The sequence below is a fragment of the Camelina sativa genome, chromosome 12 (genome assembly GCF_000633955.1).
Source record: "Camelina sativa cultivar DH55 chromosome 12, Cs, whole genome shotgun sequence".
Taxonomy (NCBI): Eukaryota; Viridiplantae; Streptophyta; class Magnoliopsida; order Brassicales; family Brassicaceae; genus Camelina; species Camelina sativa.
The window spans coordinates 29,544,380-29,569,077 of NC_025696.1; the positions used below are offsets into that span (position 1 = coordinate 29,544,380).

At 39.8% G+C, this 24,698-nt stretch overlaps 1 pseudogene; it reads right to left on the bottom strand.

The window, feature by feature from the left end:
* Positions 14,966-17,439, bottom strand: LOC104733991 (annotated as a pseudogene).

Consider the following 24,698-nt stretch of genomic DNA (forward strand, 5'->3'; position numbering starts at 1 on the left):
TTTTTTTTTTTTTTTTTTTTTTGAATGTAATATTAAAGTATATTCAAAATAAAAATAGGTTGTTACAACTTGTGCGTCGTGTGTTTGAAAAAGACTCTTAAAGGGTTAATATTACAAAGAGAATGGGAAATGCAGTGCTATATCACGAACCTGTCGGTCGATCCATTTGATTAATTGCCCCACCGTGTTAGGCCGTTGATCGTGTCGCCATCCATTCCATTCCCGCCATATGGTATAGACTGTGAGTTGAAAGGTATATCTAGTGAGGAAACCTCCCATGTGGTCCAGGTGATTGTCAGCGAGGTGATTGTCAGCGAGATAAGCCAGGAGCTGGTTCCAGTCGGTGGTATACCGAGTCTTGAAAACTCCCCTGGCCGTAGCTCTCCACACTGCCGACACAAAACTACAAGCAAAGAAAAGGTGATACCTGGTTTCAGTATATTGCTGGCAGAGGACAAAAGTTCCTGTAGCTCCAATATTCCATCGTAGCATTCGATCTCCCGTGGCCAGCTTGTCGTGAGCCTCCAACCAAGTACTAAAAGTATATTTTGGAGTAGCATGAGTAAACCAAATGGCTAGGTACCAAGCTACCTCAGCTGAAGTGGAAAATATATGAGACCAAGTATCCGCCATTGAAAACGCATCCCTAAAGCAATCATTTTTCCCCTTCCACAGAACCCGATCCTCTTGCTCTGTTCGACGCTGGTATTGCAAGCTTAACGAGTGCTCAATCGAATAGAGAAGCGGTAGACGAGGGCGTCTCCTACGCCTAGTAGACCAGGCCTCTGCAACAGACATAGTCCGACTTATTCCCAAGTATATAATACCCCGAGGCCCTACCAAGTCCACTATGCGGCCTAGAGGCGACCAATCATCAAACCAAAAAGAGGTTTGCATACAATTCTCCACCTCAACTTTACAAAATGGTTTGGCGAATTCTCTATATTTCAAGATTTTTCTCCGAATCCAAGAGCTCACTCCTGGAGTCTCCTTTGCTACCCATAGCGACTTCCCCCACAACAAGTAATGTTCAACCCACCGTCCCATAAGGAACGACCGTGAGAGAGTATCCTCCAAACCAGTTTGAGACAACACACGTCATTTGCCTCTTTCAAACTACGGAGACCAAGCCCACCCTCCTTGCGTGGCTTACACACACGTTCCCACTGCAATTTTGCTTTTTTCGGATTTAACTCTGCCCCAGACCATAGAAAAGCAGAGCATAATTTATCGACTTCACGAATGCAAGCTCGAGGATGGCGAAAGGCACCTAGCCAGAAGTTACATATACTCCACAAAACAGAACTAACCAAGTTATACCGGTCTGCAAACGAGAGATAGCATGATGTCCAAGAACCAATGCGCTTCCTGATCTGTTCGATTAGGGGAGTAATCTGCAACTGTAAGACATTTGGTCACCAACGGCAGACCCAAGTGTCGAACAGGCAATTCTCCCACCGCAAACTTGAACTGGTTTGTGATCTGCTGACGTTCTTCATCTGCAACTCCAGCAAGATATACTGTCGACTTCTCCATACTAATCTTAAGACCTGAGAACTTAGCAAAAGTGTCGAAAACCGAGACAATACCCTCAAGAGAGTGTGGTTTACCATCAGAGAGAACCATGAGGTCATCAAAAAAACTTAAATGAGTCAGATTCAGCTCTTTACACCTCGTATGGTAACCAAACCGGCCTGCCCCTGCAGTGGAGTCCAGTAACTTGGACAATACATCCATACAAATGACAAACAAATAGGGAGATAAGGAGCAACCTTGCCTTAACCCCCAGGAACTCTGAAAATACCCTGCTAACTCTCCATTGACTTGAAACGAGAAATAAGTAGTTGTAATACACAATTTAATCTAGTTGATAAACTCCGGTGGAAATTGAAGAGCTGAGAGGAAATTAAGGAGGAATGAACATTGGACAGAGTCAAAAGATTTCGAAATATCTATCTTGATCGCGCAACGCTCTGTTATGATTTCCCTATGATAGTTCTTGACCAATTCTGTTGCAAGCAAAATGTTCTCAATCAACAACCCATCTTGGAAAAAATCGGATAGATTCCCTACAATGAAACATGGCTCACCACCTTCAGCCGATTAGCTATGATTTTGGATATAACTTTATAAAGGACATTGCAATGGGAGATTGGTTTGTAATCCTTCATCTCCATAGCCTCGAGCTTCTTTGGAATCAGAGCTAAGATCGTTGAATTTATCCCTTTCGGTAGGAAACCTTTCACAAAAAAGATTTAATCGCTAGGATGAACTCATGACCAATAATATTCCATGTCGCCTTATAGAACTCAGATGTGAAGCCATCCGGACCTGTTGACTTATCATTTGGCATAGAGAATAAGACGTTCTTGATTTCATCACTAGTAACAGGGGAAGTAAGTTTCGCTTGATCAGCCGGGGAACAACGAAAAGGCAAAAGTTTTTGGAGCTTGTTAGTCTCCACCCCCTCAAAATCTGGTGGGATCAGCTGCAAAAAATCTTTAAAATAGCACTCAGCTTCCTATTTAATATCCTCACCCTTAGCTACATTACCATCCGGAAAAGTGATCTCTTGAATAGTATTCACTGCTTTACGAGTAACAGCAGCCCTGTGGAAAGCTTTGTTGTTCCGATCTCCGACCTGCAACCAGTGAAGCTTTGATTTATGTTTGAGAAACTTCTCCTCTAAAGAGGCAACATGATCCTAACGAAGAAAAGCTTTGTTCTCCTCCTCCATTGACTGTGCGGTAGGGGTAGTCAAGTTCTGCGTTTGCTTAAGACAAAGTTGCTCAAAATCTGTTTGAGTACATTTCTCCAGGTTGCTCAGTTGATCCTTGGCCAATGTCCAAACCAAAGGCTTTAAACCTTTTAATTTCTTATTGAACCGGAATAAAGTTGAAGTAGATAAGAACATATGCACCATAGATTTCCAATACGTATCAACCAGAGGTGTAAATTCCTCCATTTCCGTAAGAACATTGACAAATTTAAAAGGCCTACGTTTGCTGACTTCAACTTCACTCCGCATATGTAGTACACTCCGCAAGTGATCGGAGAAACCCCCGGCCTCAAAGACAGTGTAGGCACGCGGAAAATTCTGGAGCCATACATCATTGATCAGAACTCAGTCCAATTTCTTCATGATCTGATCATGATCCTGCTTATTCCACCAAGTAAACAGTGGACCTGTAAACGCGAGATCAATAAGTAAACCATAGGTAACCACTGCCTGGAAATCGCTCATACCACTCGTTACCATGGGATGATCATCCACCCTTGAATGTTCAGACATGTCAAGTGTTTCATTGAAATCCCCCATGATCACCCAAGGTTTTTTACTGATAACTGGCGAGTCCGCATGATCCTTTAACTTCTGCCATAGGACTCTACGTTGCTTCCCAGTATTCAGTGCATACAAGAAAGAGCAAAAAAACTCATCCTGCTGATCTGCGAGCTTAACCGAACAAGTGATCAACTGTTCACTCTTATAAAAAGGAGTCAACCGTACATTATCCCTCCAAACAATCCACATACGACCCCTACTGTTGAATTCATAATTCATCAATACAGACCAATCCTTAAACACTTTACTGCGTATTAGATGCACATTCACCTCTCGAACACGTGTCTTTAATAAACAACCGAACTGAAACTCACTCTCCTTTAGCCACTTCTGCATCACAGAATGTTTTAAAGTTTTATTGAAGCCCCTAACATTCCAGAAGAACCGAGACATTTAATGGTGTTTGTGAGGAGGTTTCCGACTATGATCCCTAGAGTTAGCTCTAGTAGATTGAAGAGAAACTGTAGAAACCGTTTTATGCGCTGACTTTGAATCACGAGGCAAAAAAGGTCGCAGTGGAACCACAGGCTTACCCCCTATATCCTTACCCCCCACCCCAACATGAGGTGGTAAATTCTCAGCCACTTGCTCAACTCAACCTTCTCATGGAACGTGGCCCTGCTCACGATGGTCCACCACCTCAGTCTCCTCCTTCACTTTTCCTTCCACCCCAAGAACAAAGTAGGGATTGGACAGAGTGGGAGTCGCTTTAGACGGAATCCCCTCTTGTGTTTTACCCAGACTATAACCCAGTTTTGAAGGAGTGACCCATTCCTGCTCTATATTCTCAGTCCCCGGATCCACCACACCTTGAGTAGAGTCTGCTGTCGCGAGACCAGCTGTAGTCTCCCCCAGTACAGCCAGAGAGCCTGACTGCGTAGTACTTTGCTCTAGTCCACTATCCCCTTCCTTTAATTCAGGTTCTGTTGGTACCGACGGTAAAGAAACCTCTTCCCCGACCCCCACACTCCCAACAGCTGCAGGGGATAGACAATGGTCAGTTGAATGCCCCCATGTTTGATAGCAGCTACAACGCGGAGGCAACCATGGATAAACATACCGAATAACAGTTTCAACCTCCCCTTCTTCCTCACCCCCATAAACATACTCCCTTGGCAGAACTTGTGTCAAATCGGCTTCAACTAACATTTGAGCCTCATCAAAACTCATACAAGCCTCAGTCTTAGATGAAACCTAATTGGCTTCCCCACAGCACTAAACAATTTCTCCAATCCCTTATCAGTGAACATAGATGGAGGTACATTCCGTAACGTCATAACCCACAGAGGGATTGACTTCATTGTGGGTTGCGAGTCCTCTGCAAATGGCGACCACTTAGAAACTAACATAGGGATATCTATGATGTACCACATTCCTCTATTTAAAACCCTGTGTCGCATACTATCACTGCATATCCTGAACTTGACGGTGGACTCATTAACAGCAAAAACATCAATCCCCGTAGATTTATCACCCAAACGCCATATCTTGTTCACAATCATATGGATATTTCCCACATGTTGAGCTTTCAAATTCAAAAATTTACCAATGAGAAATTCTTCCCACAAGGGCTTAGCCTCCACGAACACATCCTTCGGCACAACCACCTTATCCTTGCCATCAACCTCCACAATCTCAAATTTTTGTTGAGTGAAAACGTGCTTCCTTGCCACCGAAAGAAAATTACGGTGCTCTCTCTGTTTACCATCACTGATACCCTTAAAAGGCGCCTCCTGATTTGAAAGAACAAGAATCACTTGCGTAGAAACTTGTGACCCGTTTTCCGATCATGGTAAATCCCCCGTGGTGGAGAAGCCCCCAGCGGCTCCATGCATGCGGAAGAAGTTGAAAACCCTAGTCACCAAAATAATCGCCGTCCACGTCAGCTTTTTTGTCTTGGTCCAAGCCTTACATCCTTGAATCTATTCACTATCATCTTCACCCTAATGATATCGACTGTATCCATCAAACCGTTGAGAAAACAAATCCAATTTGCTTAGAAAGTTTTGGAAAAGGAAACACCAAAATCATAGAATCTTTGATGACTCAATTCAGACAAATGCGTTAGTTAAGAAGATCTTATGGAAAGATCGAAAAGGTAAACAAAATTTTGAAATAACCAAAGAGTTGCAAAAAAAAAAATAGAGAGAGCAAATCCGGAAATGTAACTAAACCGGAATAGGATGTTCACCGAAACCATACCAATTCCTTTTAGGGTCTCCAATATTTAGTATGAAAAGATGAAGTTTCTTCCGAGTGTTTGGTGGAGAATTAACAATTAAGACCTTAATTTATAGCTTGATAGAAATCTATTGTTCATAAGAATCCAACGCCGCTGACCTCTCACCAAACGGAAGTCGGAGTTGATCCGTTTGCTTGGTAAATTCTTTGATATCTTTTATCTCAAATATATTGAAAAAATCAATGTATCTTTAATATTTTTGTTGTCAACATAATATATAGATTAACTCAAACAAGCATTTCAATGTCCTAATGTATTAATAAGGACACTTCACCGTGTTTCAACTTTGTTCGTGAGTGTAGCTTCGGCTTCTGATAATAACAGGATTTTACTCTCTCTCCTTCAATTAATTTTATGTAGTTGTAGTACTGAAGGTGTCAATCCAAATGGGATAATGATAGTCACTCAAGATGCAATCAAGGTATCACAAGTCAAGCCAATTCAAAGAGAGTGTTTATGTCTAACAATCCTAGAATGGTCGAAATATAAAACAAAAATAAATTAGAGAACTAGAAACGAACATGAATAACAAGAAGTAAACATGAATATGAAAAAGCAGTAATAAGTCTAACCAGAACAGCAAGAACAGAAACAGTCTCAGGAATGCAATAACAATCAGAAAGATAGAGGTCCTAAGGATGAGAGTAATTGATGTAGGCGGAATCCTAGTCTACAAAGTGTCTAACATGCCATAGGCAAACTATCCCTAGACAATGAACATCAAAACTTAGCTAATCCAATCTCTTGATAGAAGCTAGTCAGACTCAAACACTTCCAAACCTAGCTCTCGCTAGAGAAACATGATCAAGCAGACATGACAAACAAATTCATTCATGTCAACAAACACCCTAGACAATTAATATCTTAGGCTATGAATGTAAATCTCTGGCACTAGTTGGTCAAACATTTCATCAAACACCTTTTGGGTGTGGAAATGTCTAAGACCTATTTACAATTGATTAGAGAGAAACTAGTATTTCTAACTCTAGTCCAGAAGAGAAACATACAAATCTAAGCTTAAAAACCTTATTGTGACACCCCGGTTTTAAAGACTGGCGGAGAGGTTTAAAAGAATTGATTTGACCACCTATGTCACCAAAGTGCAATTATCTTTTCGGTCAAGGGTCATTAGAGAACTCCAGAGTTTAAGCGTGTTTGAGCTGGAGTAGTCTCAGGATGGGTAACCTTCCGGGAAGTGACTGTTGGAACTGTGCGAGTGAGGACAAAACACAGGGAAAGAGCATGTGGTGATTTATAGGGACGGTAACAAGTCTTTAAAACCTCCCGGACGTAGCAACCGACCGTCGGATATGGATGGACTCACGGGCCTGGTGAGAGGACGTGAGGCCCATTAAGAAAAGTGGGCCCATGGACTGGAATTGGACATGGGGCCCACTAAGAGGCGGTGGTTGTGGCGTTACAAGTGGTATCAGAGCCAAACCCAGACGAGTGTGGAGTCGAGTGGGCTCACACCGTCGGGGGTGACGGTCTTGGTACGTAACGAGGACGTTGCGATCTGTTAGTGGGGGTGAATTGTGACACCCCGGTTTCAGAGACTTGCGGAGAGGTTTAAAAGAATTGATTTGGCCACCTATGTCACCAAAATGCACTTATCTTTTTGGTCAAGGGTCCTGAGAGAACTCCAGATTTAAGTGTACTTGAGCTGGAGTAGTCTCAGGATGGGTGACCTTCTGGGAAGTGACTGTCAGAACTGTGCGAGTGAGGATAAAACACAGGGAAAGATCATGTGGTGATTTGTAGGAACGGTAACAAGTCTTTAAAACCTCCCGGACGTAGCAAACTGACCGTCGGATATGGATGGGCTCACGGGCCTAGTGAGAGGACGTGAGGCCCATGAAGGAAAGTGGGCCCATGGACTGGAATTGGACATGGGGCCCACTAAGAGGTGGCAGTCGGGGAGTTACACTTATATACTAAGATTCACCATCTAATCTATCTCATCTTCAAGAACACTAGCACTACTCAAATCCAGAAATCATCATCACCAAGGAAACAAACCGAGAAAAAATTAAATCAAGCATAATCAAATAGAGAAAAATTAGATAAACAACTTTGTGAAAGAAATCAAATGCCAAAACTAAATAAATTAAGAGATATCTTGATTACAAAATCAGAAAACGTTTTAGATGGTTACAAATAAACCTTAGGGTAAAAACGAACTCCTTTGGGTAAAGACTTAAGGGAGTATTTATAGCAAAACATAGAAAACCCTAAAACATATAACGACAAGATAGAAAGTCGGTTCAAGAATCTTCATAAGCGTGCGAGACGGGTCGTTCGAGTCGCATGTTCAGTGTGGTCGGTTGAGTCGCATTGCATCTATTCCAGGCATGGTGGTGGAGTCGCATGTCTGGCATGGTCGGTCGAGCGGAATGTCATCTCTTCTGGGCATGGTAGTCGAGTCGCATGTCTAGCGTGGTCTCTCGAGTGGAATATCGTCTCTTCCAAGCGTGCTTGGTCGAGTCGCATGGTGTCTCTTCCAGGAGCACCGGTCGAGTGGAATGTCATCTCTCCCGGGAGCGCCGGTCGAGTCAGAATTCTGAACGTACATGCATCCATTAAAATAGTGATAACTCTTGAACCACGACTCCGATTGGCTTAAAATAAACGGAATTGGAAATATGACTCAATTCTCTATAACTTTGATGAAGACATCGAAAGCTGAATCCCAAATTAAAATCTTCACTCGACTCGATCAAAGAGGTGGAAGGACATTATAGGCGGGTCGCTGGGTGGTGTAGATCGAGTCGCTGAACTGCTCTCCTGCTTTCTGTTTGCTTTTTGATGGTTTGGACATCTCCTAAACACCTGAAACAACTCCAATATGCAAGATGCATGCTAGACCAAAGCAGGACTACCTAGATATGCAAAAGAGACTAAAAACATTGCAAAGCAATGAGTTAAGAGAACAAAATGAATGACAAATGCATGATGAAACAGTGTGTAAGATATATACATATCAGCTTCCTTTGGAATCGTTTCTGATTTGAAGCTTCACCGCCCTCGTCTCCGATATCCTTTGGAACTGTTGTCGAACTCTCGATCTTTTATATCACTTTTCTACTTATAGTTGTAACCTTATTGAATTATGCCTTGGGTTAGCTAAAACTCTAAGCTTTGTAAACTCCTATTAGTTTGAATGAATGAGTGAGACCTTTGCACATAACAAAAAAAAAATACTTAACCGAGCCAATTGAAAGGAATATTGTTTATATAGGTGACATAATGCGGTTCGATATTTTATTGCATCAGCTGGTGGATGAAGCTTGGATTCATACCGGAAGCATTGCATACAATCTCACAGATCTATGTTGAAAGCAAAAGACCATCAAAAGCGAGCTTAGAAATATAAATTGAGAGAACTATTCACAAATACAATAGAGAGTGAGTGAAACTAACTGTTTGTTACTGGATGTGCAAATTCAAGCTCTTCAAAACCCATCACCAGTCCCCTTTCAACTTGAGCGAGACCTTCATGTTAAATGGAGCTTCCTAAGGGATATTGAGGAGAGTTACTTTAAACAGAAATCTAAAATAAAATGGCTTAAAGAGGGTGATTCAAATATCTCCTACTTCCACAATATTTGTCAATCTAGAGATAGCTTCAATACCATCATATCTTTCCTCCTCGACTCGGGTGCTCTCCTCACTCACCAGGACGCTATCAGTGACCATGTAGTTGCTCATTTCAAGTTTATGTTAGCTCTGGATAATCTACCATCCCCCACACTATGGGCCTCACAACCCTGGTTATAATCATTGAACCCTTTCAGATGCTCCCAAACTCAATCTCAATCTATGCTAAGTGTTCCAACACCATCGGAGATAACCAAGGTGATGATGAAGTTGAATCCCAACAAAGCCCCTGGACCTGATGACTTATCCTCGGGGTTCTACAAAGTAGCCTGGGGAACAATGGGAAGTGAGGTCATTGATCATTCATGCCATCCTCCAAAAATGCTCAATCCTCACCCTTGTACCAAAGAGACCTAGGGCTTCAAAAATAGCTGACTACCGGCCCATTTCTTGTCTGAACACCCTCTACAAAGTTGTCTCCAAGATTTTAGTATCCAGAATCAAGCCTCTACTGCCCTCGTTCATCTTCCCTAATCAAACAACATTTGTTAAAGACAGGTTGCTTCTAGAAAACACTATCCTTGCAGCTGAAATTGTCAATGGTTATCACAAATCTACAGGACCTAAAAGAATAGTTATTAAAGTGGACATTGCTAAGGCTTTTGATACCTTATCTTGGGAATTTCTCTTTAACTACTTGAAAGGGTTAGCGATCCCTGATCAGTACTTGAGATGGCTGCAAGCTTTTGTGTGTACCACCAATTTCACTGTTGGCTACAATGGACTTGTTCATGGCTATTTCAAAGGTAAGCGAGGGCTCCGACAAGGTTATCCGCTCTCTCCTTACCTATTTGTAATAGCAATGGAAACTTGTTATTAATGCTAAATAAGGCGGCAGAGGAAGGTACATTTAAATATCATCACAACTGCGATAAAGCTAAGCTTGCCCACCTCTGCTTTGCTGATGATCTCCTAATATTCTTGGATGACTCTCTTTCCTCTGTCCAGAATGTGCTCCAAGTACTACATGAGTTTGAACAAAGGTCTTGCCTTGCTATTAGCCTCCAGAAGTCATGTTTCTCTGTTGGAGGGCTGAGTGATGCTGAAACTGACTTGATCAAGGTCACCACTGGCCTTACTCATGGGAGCCTCCCAGTTTGTTACCTAGGTGTTCCTCTTTGTACCAAAAAGCTAACCATGCAAGACTGTGAGCCTCTGATGCAGCAAGTAAAGGGGAAAATAAACAACTGATGTGCAAAATTCTTATCTTTCGTGGGACGTCTTTTGCTTATAAACAATGTCATTGTAGGGATCTCAAATTTCTGGTCCTCTACATTTGTCCTACCCAAACAGTGTATTTCAAAGATCCACTCCCTCTGCAGTGCTTATCTCTGGAAATGAAGCACGAAAGGTCATCACACTGCTAGGGTTTCATGGGAGATAGAAACGGAACCAAAGGATCAAGGGGGATTGGGACTAAAAGACATTACCTATTGGAATAGATCTGGCACTATAAGGCTCATATGGCTCTTATTCTTCAGAACTGGATCTGTGTGGGTGGCATGGTTTAAGCTCCACTTCCTGCGAGGGTCTTTAAATAACTTTTGGACAATGAAACAAAGACAGAATTACTCTTCGCTTGCAAATAAGTTGCTGAAGATCAGAGATGTTGCATTTAAGTTGGTAAAATTAAGAGTCGGGAATGGACTTACATGTAGAGTTTTGCATGATAACTGGTCTCCCTTGGGTAAAATCTTGGATTTCTTATCTTCTCTCGGGAATTCAAGGTTGGGGATCCCTCTGACTGCCACTCTCAATCAACTTTGTCACCAATGGCAATGGCAAATTCCTCACGCTCGAAAAGAGAACCAGGTATCTCTTTCTATTTTCCTTACCACGTTGACTCTCAGGGATCATGATGATTACTATGAATAGGAACTAGAGGGAAAGATACACCACCGACACTCTACCGGTATGATATATCGACTACTAAGGGAAGAGTCCCCTCAAGTCCCATGGTGGAAAGCTATGTGGATCTCATGTGGTATACCAAAACACAACTTCCTTACCTGGCTTTTAATCCTCAATCGATGCCCGACTCGAGATCGTCTTCTCAGTTGGGGTCTCTAAACAAGCCCGATGTACCTCCTCTGCAACTCTTACCCGAAGAGTCGAGATCATCTCTTCTTTAATTGCAGCTTCGCTTGGTCTATCTGGTCCTCAACTGCTCAGAGATGTGGAATCCAGGCCCTTACTTCTTGGGATGCCATTATCGACTACATGGAATCGCTCCACCGGCCAAAGGCACAAAAAGACTCTCACTGCTGGCTTGGCAGTATGTGCTCCCTCTACTTGATATGGACTTAACGGAATAATAGATTCCACCGGCAGAAGTATAGTATGACGGATGCTCTACTGTGGCTCATCGACTCTACCATCCGGAATAGGATCACATCCTATAATGCTTCAAATCCTGCAATCGCCTCTGCGATGTTCCAACAACGGTTCTCCTCCATCTACTAAGATCCAAGGTGATGTTTCACTGTTCCATCGCCTATCTAGGCTTTCTCCTATGGTTCAAATTTTAGAATTTGATATGTCGTTAATGTGTTGTACCCATTATTACTTGGGATAAAGCCTATAATTACAACTCTAAAGCCGGGCTGGGGTTTTGTATGTTTTATTAAAGTCACAGACCTAATCATATACCTATGTATTATTTTTACTAGTTCAACCTAAAGCTATGAAAAGATTTAGTTTAAGAGTGATGCATTTGCAACGGAGAGTGAAGAACTAATGTGGGTTCGCCCAATTTAGGAATTTGAGGACCAGTTCTTAATCGTTCTGAGATTTGAGGAGAAGATTTGAAGCTGCTTCCGGAGTGAAATTTGCAGAGATGTAATGAAGTTGGTAAGGATGACGTCTGAGAAAGGTTAAAGCTTTATCGACAAGAAGTGAAACTGAAGAAGAAGCCAAGCTAGATAGGGATCGTCGAATTAGGTTTTAGAGATAAACATTTAACAAGTTTAATTTAGGGTTTTAGCCTTTTTTTTTTTTTGTCGTCTAGGGTTTTAGCCATTTAGGACGAGAAAAGGGTCGAAGAAGATGATGAAGACGATGCAGAATTGATCTCAGCCATCCATTGAGTTCTTATCAAGATGTCATCTCCGCCATCCATTAAGTTTTAAAATCTTTTAACCATTTTAGTTTATTACATTTGGTTAATACATATGAGGAATGAAATTTTACAATAAAAATACTAAATCTAAAATAAATTTCGAAAGTATGAAAAGTAAAATTATACTTTAGATGGGAAGTTCTTTGTTTTACATATATACAAATAGACTATAAATAGATAAAAAATCCAATTACAAATAAAACACTGTCATGAGCTAATAAATTTTTTAACTATCTTTAAAACATGACAAAATTTTATAATAAAGTGAGATGACTGAATTTGAAATTGAAACCATGTTTAGAAGATAATCTTATTCAACAAATTTTCCTTGGTAAATCTACCAATTAAGGAATTAGTCAAAACTTGTCAAATTTATAATCACCCAAAAATTTAAATAAGAACCAAAATTGTAGTCAAAGGTATTAAAACTTATATCTTTCCTAAAAGTGAAAACAAAGTACTATACATAGTAGTAGTTCTTCTTCATCTATAAATTCACGGTACTGGCTGTGCCGCAGTTTTCTAATTAACTGAATCAAACAGTGTCATTTCAATGGAGTCTGCTTTGTCAGCTTTCAAGGTACAAACAAATCATATATTTTTTCTTAATCTAATAACTAAATATGTAGTTCAATACTTCATCATCAATCTTTGTCTTCACCATTAATCATCAATCCTAAATTGACTTTATAAACAAGTCAACATGTGTGTGTTTTTTAATTCTCTCTCCTTAGGTTTGCATATTTATACGGTAAACAAAGCAACAACAACATTATGTGTCTGTTTCTGTATATATGTAACATAGTTTTGGAGGAGACTCGTTTTAATAAGATATCCTTGTGACGTTTATTGCAGAGACCAGCTAATGAGGTTGGAGCAGCAAACAATGCATTACCGTTGAGAGAGATGCATCAAGAGAGGAAGGAGAAGACAAAAAGGCCATCTCGTGGTAAAAGAGGATGGACAGAGTCACAAGATCTCAAACTCACAGAGCTCGTGGAAGCTTACGGTCTAGAGAGTTGGGATCTCATTGCAGAGAAGATGCAAACAAGATCAGGTAAAAAAAACAAGTGGTTTATTTTTATTTTTCCGGTACTCGCCATGAAAGTTGAATCTTGTTTTTCTTGTTGTTGTGTGTTTTGAAGCTCAGGGTTGCAGAATGAGGTGGGTGCACAAGCTCGATCCAAAGATTAACAAGACAGAATTCACCAAGGCGGAAGAAGAATTAATGATAACAACTCAGAAATTATATGGCAACAAATGGTCGATGATTGCTAAGCTCCTAAATAGAAGAACAGACTATGCTGTGAGGATGTATTTCAACAGAAACGTATGGAGGCAAACAGAACCTAACATAAGATATTCCACTGCCCCCCTGAATCCATATGCCTACATTGTTCCTGGTTTGTGTCTTGTTAAAACTAAACAATCTCATAGATTCCGTTTCAAATCTCCAATAGAGTTTTTCTTCATTATTGTTATTGTGTGGTTTACAGGTAACGGAAGTTATGAAGGTATCGGGATCAAGAGCTACAGCTGTAATACGCCAAACGAGGAAGCTACTAACCTCTATGCTCGCATGCCAGTGCAACTCTCAGGTCATCACCATCACTTCCCTACCTTCCCTGCAGGTTCCTCCTCGGCAGTATTCACACCGCATGTCTCCATCTCCCAACCAGAAGCAGCAGATACAATGATCAGAGAAACCCCGAAATTTATTGATTTTCTCGGGGTAGGACATTCTTGAATAAACAACTTTGCAACTGTAACCTATAATCCCTATGATGAGGACTCTGTGAAACATCAAACAGTCTAAAATAAAGTCTGAGAGTGACTAAATAAAGTGTTTGTTTTGCTATTTTCTGAGCTCCTAAATACAAAGCTGGACAAACATAAAGGTTACATAGGTAGACTTTCCCCAAAGTCATAAACAAGAGATAAAAAAACCTCAAGCAATATTCCAAGAGAGCTGTGAGCAAATTGAGACATGTGAGATCATTGGTAAGACTGATCAATATCGAAGAATCCGATAGCTGACAAAGTAGTCAATGTCATACGACTTTGTGACGTTGATAGGTGAATCAGGGCCAAATAACTCGCCGAGGCAAGGAACAGAAGCAGAAGCACTGCCTTGGCAGGGATTCGGTGGGCTGCAGCCCGGATGGTGGTGAACGTTGGATGAACACATTGGAGTCCAGGGCAATAGACCAAAGGGGAGCAAAACTGCACAAACAGCACATAATGAATCTAAGGCTCTAAAATTCTGGCAATCTAACATATTCCACAATAGGAAACAATCTTAAACAGCTTGAGCAATTCTGTTAATCTGACTAGTGTTTGCCAATGATTCTTCAAGGTCATCATCCATTGTGAGAAGTCTAGTACTTTCTAAATGCTCTCCAGGGGAATCATCGATCTCATCCAACCTCAGTTCCTTTATTATAAACTGTTTTCCCACTGCATTTATAGTTTTCTCTATAAATACCAATCTTTCAATATAATCCTTCATTCTAAAAAACGAAATCTCTGTGATCTCTTTCCTGCAATACTCAAATGCAGCTGTATATCAAAAAACCTGCCAAATGGATAACTAAACTGTACCAAATCAAAGAGCACATACCAACCGGTACTGAGGCACTCTTGTAAGCCATGTTATTCTCATTATAGTCCCATAGAAACGATGTATGGTGAATCCATCTATTCCTCGTTATCGACTGAGCATTCCCACCAAATTTACGATCACCAAAAACATAATCTGAACTCAAAAAAAATGTAAACTAACAACAACAACCCCAAAGAACATCATATCAGTTTTCAAACAAAAGAAACCATTCTCACGTAGCTGAAACCCGTTGATCCCATTAAACACATCGCGGGAAAAGGGCCATTTCATACCCGTACACACTCCGAAAGTGCGAATTGTTACCTGTACAAATAAGGAGTGCCAATTTATACATGTACCCTAAAACATTTCAAATTTCATACCTATACTCATAAAATTGAGCCAATTTCACAGTTCACATTAACGGAATTAAGTCAACCGTTAGAGATGCTGACTCAGAGTCCACGTAAAATGCAAAAACGACGTCGTTTTGTTTTCTTCGAAACAAAATTGTGGAATAACCACACACTAGAGGTTCGAACCCACGACCTCTTCTGTATTTAGCATAGGACTTAACCAGTTTATCCCACAACAATTCTCGAAAGAAACATACAAACTTATTAATATAAACCTAAGGTAACAACAATCGAAATCGAAAAAAATTGTGGAAATCCCCACTGGGGCGGGTCAAACCCAGGTACTCAGATACAGACAGCATAGCATTTAACCAACTGATCCCACAACAATCCTCGGTAATAACACACAACTTTAACTTTATAAACCTATAAGGTATCTAAGTCCCAATTAAATGAATTTGAATTGGGGAAAAAATAAAAATCCTAGGGTACTTCTTCTTCTATCAAATATAACTGATAAATTTATAAATTAATAATTTATAACTGAGAATTAAATAGAAATTTATAAATTAAGTATAACTGAGAATATATTTACAAATTTATAAATTATCAGCTAAATGAAATGTTTGAAGTTTAAGGTTTAGGTTTAAGGTTTATAAATATTTCATTTAATTTTTAAATATAAATTAAATTAATTTAAATATAAATATATTCTCAGTTATATCTAATTTATAAATTTTTATTTAATTCTCAGTTATAAATTATAAATTTATAAATTTAACAGTTATACAAATTTATCTTTATATTCTCAGTTATATTTAATTTATATTAAATTTATAATTTATAACTGAGAATTAAATGTAAATTTATAATTTATAATTTAATTTAATCTAATTTATAAATTTAATATTATAAATATATTCTCAGTTATATTTAATTTATAAATTTATATTTAATTCTCATTTATAAATTATAATTTATAATTTAAATATAAATTTATAAATTTATCAGTTGTATTTGAGAGAAGAAGAAGAATCCTAGGATTTTTATTTTTCCCCCAATTCAAATTCATTTAATTGGGACTTAGATACCTTATAGGTTTATAAAGATAAAGTTGTGTGTTATTACCGAGGATTGTTGTGGGATCAGTTGGTTAAGTCTTATGCTGTCTGTATCTGAGTACCTGGATTCGACCCGCGGCAGTGAGGATTTCCATAATTTTTTTCGATTTCAATGGATGCTACCTTAGGTTTATATTAATAAGTTTGTTGGTTTCTTTCCAGAATTGTTGTGGGATAAACTGGTTAAGTCCTATGCTAAATAGGGAAGAGGTCGTGGGTTCAAACCTCTAGTGTGTGGTTATTCCACAATATTTTTTTTCAAAGAAAACAAAACGACGTCGTTTTTGCATTTTCGATGGCAGTCAATACACACGTGGACTCTGAGTCAGCATCTCTAACGGTTGACTTAATTCCGTTAACGTGGACTGTGAAATTGGCTCAATTTTGTGAGTATAGGTATGAAATTTGAAATGGCTTAGGGTACATGTATAAATTGGCACTCCTTATTTGTACAGGTAGCAATTCGCACTTTCGGAATGTGTACGGGTATGAAATGGCCCTTTTCCCAACACATCGCTATACAAAGAACCACTCCATAACAGAGCGTGGATAAGGCTGAACATTTGGAACATTTATCTCTATTGCAAATCAAACTCACAAAAACAGTACTTTCATCAACAACCACAGTTCCTCCACCAGTAAATCTCTTGATAACCGGAATCCCATCTTTAACAACAGATCCAAGCTCAAGAAGTTCACAAGGCTTCCTTATGTAAACCAAGAAAAAAAAAACAAAACTTCACATTATCAATAAAGATCAGATTTTTATAACCAAAAATGAAAGATATTTGAACCCCTAAAAGAAAAAGAGCTTATTTTACCCTGACAGTTCCATGACAATGGTAGGAACATTGGTTCCATCGTTAATATACACCAATTCTCAGAAGAAGATCTAAGTAGCCTTTCTTCTAAAACCAATTCTCAATAGACTCGGTGTTCCTCTAAGCTTGACGAGATTCATTAATGGAAGTCCTAAATCCTTGAATCTATTCACTATCATCTTTACCCTAAAGGTATCGACTTTTTCCACCAAACCGTTGAGATAACAAATCCAATTTGCTCAGAAGTTTTGGTTTTTCAGAAAAGGAAACACCAAAATCAGAGAATCTTTGATGGCTCGAGTCTCGAGATTCAGACAAATGCGTTAAGAAGAAGATTACCAAAGATTTTAAGTTTACAAAGAGAGAGCAAATATGCAAATGTATCTAAACTGGATTAACATGTTCAACCGCAAACCATCTCCAATGTATATTCTTTAAAATAGATTAACTCTAATATAGAGCATCGTTTTTCTTCAATGTATTACTACCCAAAATTAAAAATAAGGGGGTCAATGTGTTTTAGGGGAGAATCGAACACGGATTAGGGAGGTCAACTTAGGAGGGAACAAACCAACTTAGCTACTGAGACTTCAATGATTTAAATGCAAAAACAACTATTTATCTATTTTAGGCAGGTCAGTTGACCCCCCTTCCTTCTACATAGGTCCGCGCCACTGGTTTCGACACTAAAATAGAGTGGGGTTAGAGATGTCCTAAGGCTCTCTTTTTCCTATGTTTGTTCTCACTCGCACAGTTTCGACAATCACTTCCCAGAAAGTCACCTATCCTAAGATTACTCCAGCATAACCAAGCTTAACTGTGGAGTTCTCTCAGGAACCTTGACCGAAAAGATAAATGCACTTTAGTGAAATAGGTGGCCAAATCAATTCTTTTAAACCTCTGCGAAAGTCTCTGTAAATGAGATTTCACAATTCACCCCCAATAATAGATCGCAACGTCCTCGTTGCGCACCAAGACCGTCACCCCCGACGGTGTGAGTCCACTCGACTCCACACTCGTCTGGGTTCGCCTTTGATACCACTTGTAACGCCCCAACCGGCACCTTTTAGTGGGTCCCATGTCCAATCCCAGTCTATGGACCCACCTTTCTTAATAGGCCTCACGTCCTCTCACTATGCCCGTGAGCCCATCTCTATCCGACAGTCGGTTTGCTACGTCCGGGAAGTTTTAAAGACTTGTTACCATCCCTACAAATCACCACATGATCTTTTCCTGTGTTTTGTCTCACTCGCACAATTCCGACAATCACTTCCCGAAAGGTCATCCATCCTGAGACTACTCCAGCTCAAGTACGCTTAACTCTGGAGTTCTCTCAGTTCCCTGGACCAAAAAGATAAGTGCACTTTGGTGACATAGGTGGCCAAATTCATTCTTTTAAATCTCTCCGCAAGTCTCTGAAAATTGAACGACGGCAACTGTCGCTTGAAATTCCAGCAACTCTGCTTCCACCCGTAACACTTTTCTCTCACTCTAGCAACTGGTCCGTCATCGTCATTTTGCTTTTGCTGTTGTCGTTTTGCTTTGCTGATTATCGTTTTTATCGTCGTTCTTCTCTGTCGCCGTTGCTACTCCAGTGATTAGTAAAAGTACAGGCCCTACATAGGTGACATAATGCGGTTTGGTATTTTCAATTTTATATATTTATAATTAGAAAATAATTTGTTTGAACAAAAAATTTCAACTTCTAAAATTTATATTAAATATATTTATTTAAGATGGTCCAAAACTAATTATGCTTAACCAACCAATTGTTTTTTTATTCCATTTTTTGCTCTTTTTATTTATTTATACACTTATTTAAATTTACACAGATAAATGATAGTATAAATATTAACCAACCATTTAAAGTAACAGACCCAATAATATACGTCTGTATTATTTTTACTAGTTTAAACTAAAGCTATGAAAAGCTTAGTAATTATTTTTTTGTCAATGGGTAAAACAAATTTTGTTTCTTGTGAGAAATCTCTATTTAGTCAAATAATATTCAAAAAATTAGTAGACTAGGCAATGTATAGAATATTGTTTTACATATTTGTTCAACAATGATATTTATTTCCATATATGCTACTTCAACTTCAAGAAAGTATTTAAAACTCTGTACGTGGAAATAAATCATATATGTTGACTGGTTAAATATACAATGTATTACAAAGGATATATTGCCAAATATATGTAACTTTTATGATTTTATCTTAAATTTTTAATAAAATATTTGGTCTAAGAGTATACTTTTATCCAGTGTTCAAGAAAGTGGTCTAGGCGGCCGCCTAGGCGCCGTCTAGGCGCTATGTTGGTACCGTGATCCCTCACTTCGGATAATGGGCCTTGGCCCAAGACGGACGGACAAGACGGGCTGAAGTGCAGTAGAGCTGGCCCACTAAGCCAGCTAGGAAAGTATCGAAGTAAAAGCGTAACGGCAGTGCGAAATATCCCGGACTTTGGAGGGCATTCAAATAATCAAATCATAAATTGTATTAACGAGAGCGCGAGATTTACGCGATAGATTGATTCGATATTAACTGTAATAGGACTATAAATAGGAGAGGGGGGGGGAGAAGGTGTAAAGGGATCGAAAAAATTTCATTTGGCAATAAGAATATCACTCCGCAAATTACTATTAATCTTTATTTTCTGCTCGGAATTAGAACGGTGGTAAGCACCCACGCTCTCAATTCACTCCGGAACTAAGGTTAGACTTCAGTTCTCACATTTGGCGCTAGAAGGAAGGGGAATTATCACCTGTGCTCTTGCTAGTTCCGACTCCACCTCCGTGTCCACGCCTTACAAACGTCGATATGGCTACTGATTCTTCCAACTAGGTAACTCTAGAAACAATCCAAAAACTTTTGCAGGATTTGTCAGAGAAATCCGACCGTCAGCAAGCAGCCTCCGCTGCTCTGTCCGAGCGTTTCGATAATCTGGAAGGGCAGGTCTCTACCCGCTTGGAGACAGTCACTAGCTCGGTAGCCAATTTTTCAGCCTCTCACCGTGCGTATGCCGATCGGGTCGACTTCTTTCATCAAGCAATATTCTAGTTTGATCGAAACGGCAGTAACTGACGCTCAACTTTGGAATCTAAACCAAGTTGCTGGGGAGTCACTCCGGTCATACATCACTAAGTTCAAGGAAATTCAAGTCCATATTCCGGGCTTTTGGATTCAACTGCCTTGGCTGCACTGAAAAATGGTCTCTGGCACGAGTCCCGTTTTCGCGAAGAGCTAACTGTGAACCAGTTTGCCACCGTCCAGGACGCACTCCATCGAGCCACCAACTGGATAGTTGCCGAAGAAGAAAAGGCAGCCGCAATTCAAAAACATAAAGTCATTACCAAACCCAGATTCGAAGCTCCTGCTAAAAAGACCCCGCCTTCAACCCCGAAGCCCGGAGCTGGCATGTTTGCTGTGAACCAATCTCCATAGAAAGGTTACCCAAAGAGTTCACCGTCCAAACCACCGTTTTCACCACGCTCCAAGAGCGGAGTGCTCGCAAGTAACAAATGGGTTCGGGACGAGAACGCGTACTGCAAGCTTCACAAAGCAAATGGGCATTCGACTCGAGATTGCAAAAAACTGATGCATCTTCTCGCAGAAAAGTTTGTGTCTAGTGAAATGTCAAACGTGACTATCGATGAGCTCGATCAGAAAACAATCTCCGAAGCTGATGAGGATGCTCCACCGCTGAAGAAACCAAAGCAAACCGACGGTGACACAGCTCCCAAGAAAAGAATAGATGTCATAATGGGAGGTTCACGCCTCTTCCAAAACTTCATCACGGCGATAAAAGACCATCAGCGGAAGCTCACGAGCCCGCAGCCTAAGCGATTCAAAGTCACTACGAGTGATTTGCTCGAAGTCACCTTCTTGGAGAAAGAAACCGAAGAACTGAATATTCTGCATGATGACGCACTTGTCATATCGCTGGATGTTGCAAATAACGAAGTGTGTCAGATCCTAATAGATACTGGGAGTTTGGTGGATTTAATATTCGTAGAAACGCTTACTAGAATGGGCATCGGAAGAGAGCACATTGTGGGACCACCTTCTCCCTTGGTCTCGTTTACGAGTGAGACATCGATGTCATTAGGGACAATAACACTGCCAGTCTCCACTCAAGGAGTAGTCAAAATGGTGGAGTTCACGGTCTTTGATTGACCTACGGCCTACAATGCGATAATGGGAACACCTTGGCTCTTCCAGATGCAGGCCATAGCTTCAACGTACCATCAGTGCGTCAAGTTCCCAACCCCGCAAGATATTCCAGAAATTTTAGGAAGCCAAAGGACAGCGAGAAGTTGCTATCTCGCGAGTTACAAGGTTTTGGTCCAATGGCAACCACAACTCGAGGTCACGAAGAATCCAGTTCGGAAGCAGCTCAAAGGTGACCTCACTGAGTCTATTTTTATTAATGAGAAGTTTTCAGACCAGGAAATCAAGATCGGAGCTGGATTAGGAAGCGAGCTCTGAACCAAGTTGATCTCCTTCCTAAAGGAAAACATATCCACCTTCACGTGGTATGTCGATGAAACTAGCTTTATTTGTGGGTGTGGATGATGAATGTATGCAATGGTGAGATATGAATGAATGGATGGTTAGGTGTTTCAATTCCCCTTATGCAGTTGCAGTATAAGAGGTGTCAATCCTATCTGAGTGTTTGTGAACAATCAAGATGTGCATATGAGACTAAGTCAAGCCAAATGTAAAGGATGTTTGTCACTAACAATCCTATGATGAAAATGCAAAATGCAGAAAGTGATACTACAAGAACTAGATGCTAAATGTAAATGGAACAGAATGATTATAGCAGTTATGAAGCTAGAATAGAAATAGAAACTATGGTAATGCAAGTATTGAACTAATGCAAGGCAAATAATGAACAGAAAGCTAAGTGAATGCAATAGAAATGCAGCTCAAATGAAATACGACAAACACAAATCATAAACCAAAGTTCTGCGGATGAACTCGAGCAAGCACTCGATCGAGTGCAGGGTCGAGCTGGACAAATACGCAAAAACAGAGCAACACAAGAAAAACAGAGCAATACAAAAACGAATCAAACAACGATCAAACAACAGGATTTAAGCTAAGAAATCAATAAAAAAGGAAGGCCTTGAGGAGGGATTCATGGGATGGACTAATGATTGAGGTTATCTAACTTGGTCAACAAATCTCAAGCAAACTTTGAGCTAATCTCTAGACATATAAATCTAAGACAAGTTTAATCCACTCTCATGGCAAGAAACAATCAAACCTATGAATCTCTAGACTTGTTCTCACAAAGAAAAGAATCTACACAAGCAAGCATTAAGAAATATATCTCATACCAAACAAGACCTCTAATCTCTTAGCAAGCCTAATGGTAAGCTCTAAATCTAGCCTTATCTATGCTCCTTAAACATTGGTGTGATGCTAAGATGCTTGAAATCAAACCCTACCTTCTCAGATATAGGATCAGCATTAAGAACATCTAGCCTAGAAGAGATTCTACCACAATCAAGCTTGACCAAAGCAAACAAACCTCAAACACAGCCCAGCCTAACCCATTCTCAAGATCCTAAACACTACTCACAAGAACACATGATGAACATCAAAGTGATAAACCCAGAAAATACTGAAACTTGCATCACTAGAAAGATAAAACAGAGATCTACAATACTCAAGAAGGAATCAAACACGAATTCTTAATATCTTGAAAGTTATGTAACCAACAAAATCCAAGAATCTTATGTTTTCTCTCTTAAAAGAGTACAAGATCTAAGAAAAATAAAAGTGCAAAAGGAATAATTCCCAAAAGGGTAAAACTAGGTTTCTGACTATTCTAAAAAGCTGGACTCTTTTGGTGGCTGCAGGTACAAGGCTTTATATAGGAAAGGAGGTGGAAGCCCTAAAAATACTAAAAGACAAAATAGTCAACGGCTCGGTCAACTCGACCCTGTGCTCGGTCGAGTGACAGGTCGAGTTAGCTTCTCTCGTGCATCCTCCACTCGGTCGAGTCCCTCTCTGCACACGGTCGAGTGTCTGGTCGAGTGGGCGGTCGAGTGGGACTCCGGACCTTGTTGCTTCAGCCTTAACTCTCTTGCTTTTCCTTCATGATTGCTTCACTTCTCCTCAGCATTGCTTCCATGCTCCTTGAGCTCCAAAATCACCTGTTTATGCATGAAAAGATGCAAATGCAATGCAACTAAACTCTAATGCATGATTAGTCCTAAAGCTACACAATAATGGCCTAAATGGATAGCAAAAGATGCAAAAGTTGTGAATAAACTAAGGGAAAACAAGGTAAAATATATGAACATCAACACCCCCAAACTTAGTCTTTGCTTGCCCTCAAGCAAATAATCAAGACAAAAGAAGGTAGGTGAGGTTTGAAAGTGGGATCTCAGCTCCTAAAGCTTGCAAATAGACTATCTAGAATCAATGTCCAAGTTACTAGTACTATGATGCAAGTTGAATGAGCTATACTTAAAGACTTTAGACAAGCATATCACAACCTTCACTGATTTGAGCCTTAGACATCCACATGCATTCAAATCAACCATTTCCTTTAACATTCATTAATCAAGAACATGAATCAATTCTATGCAATGCTTAAACTCATTTGGCTTGGAGGTAAAGGCTTTTGAGACAATGATGGTCTCTTTTTAGAGTGGGGCTTGTCAATATCAAGGTTCTCTCATGAAAAATGGATTGAGCTTTAGAAGAATGCTAAAGGTAAGATCACTTAGACACATACAAGAACAAAACCTTGTCTACCCAAAGGCACCCAAAGAATTCATCCTAGCAATCTAAACCCAAATGATCCTAGTGCTACCCTTTAACTTCTTCTTTTCTCTTTCACCCTTTTCTCTTTTGGTTTTCAAGTCTTAGGAGATGCTTCTTATTTGATCTTTCTAGTGGGATGGGGGATTCTTTCTTATTGCTATGTTCTCTTTTTTTTTCTTATTCTTAAGACATACAAGCATTTTGCTAAACTCTTCTTTTCTTTCTTTCTTATCTTTAACTAGAACCAACTTTATCAACCTTATACTTCCCATTTTTTCACTAGACTTTGCTTAAACACATTACCCTCCTAAAGACTCTAACCTTTTCTCTCTTTTTCCTCTTTTCTTTTCTTTTTCAAATCAACCAAGTTCCAAACCCAACAGTCAAACCACCTAGTCCTATCTAGTTTGGAAAATGCAAACTAGAACTACACAAGGTCTTACTCTTGTCAGTTCAAACCTAACACATTCTACCAAGCTCAATCCCAAAATAGGCCTTACACACTCAAGAATAAATTTGGCTTGAAAGAAGGATAGGTTAAGGGTAGGGAAACTGATTCTTAATGAGGAAATCAGCTACTTGGATCAACAAGAGTGGTAAAAAGGAGAAAGATGATCCAAATATGTATATGGTATCCATGAGTTTAAAGTAATGCA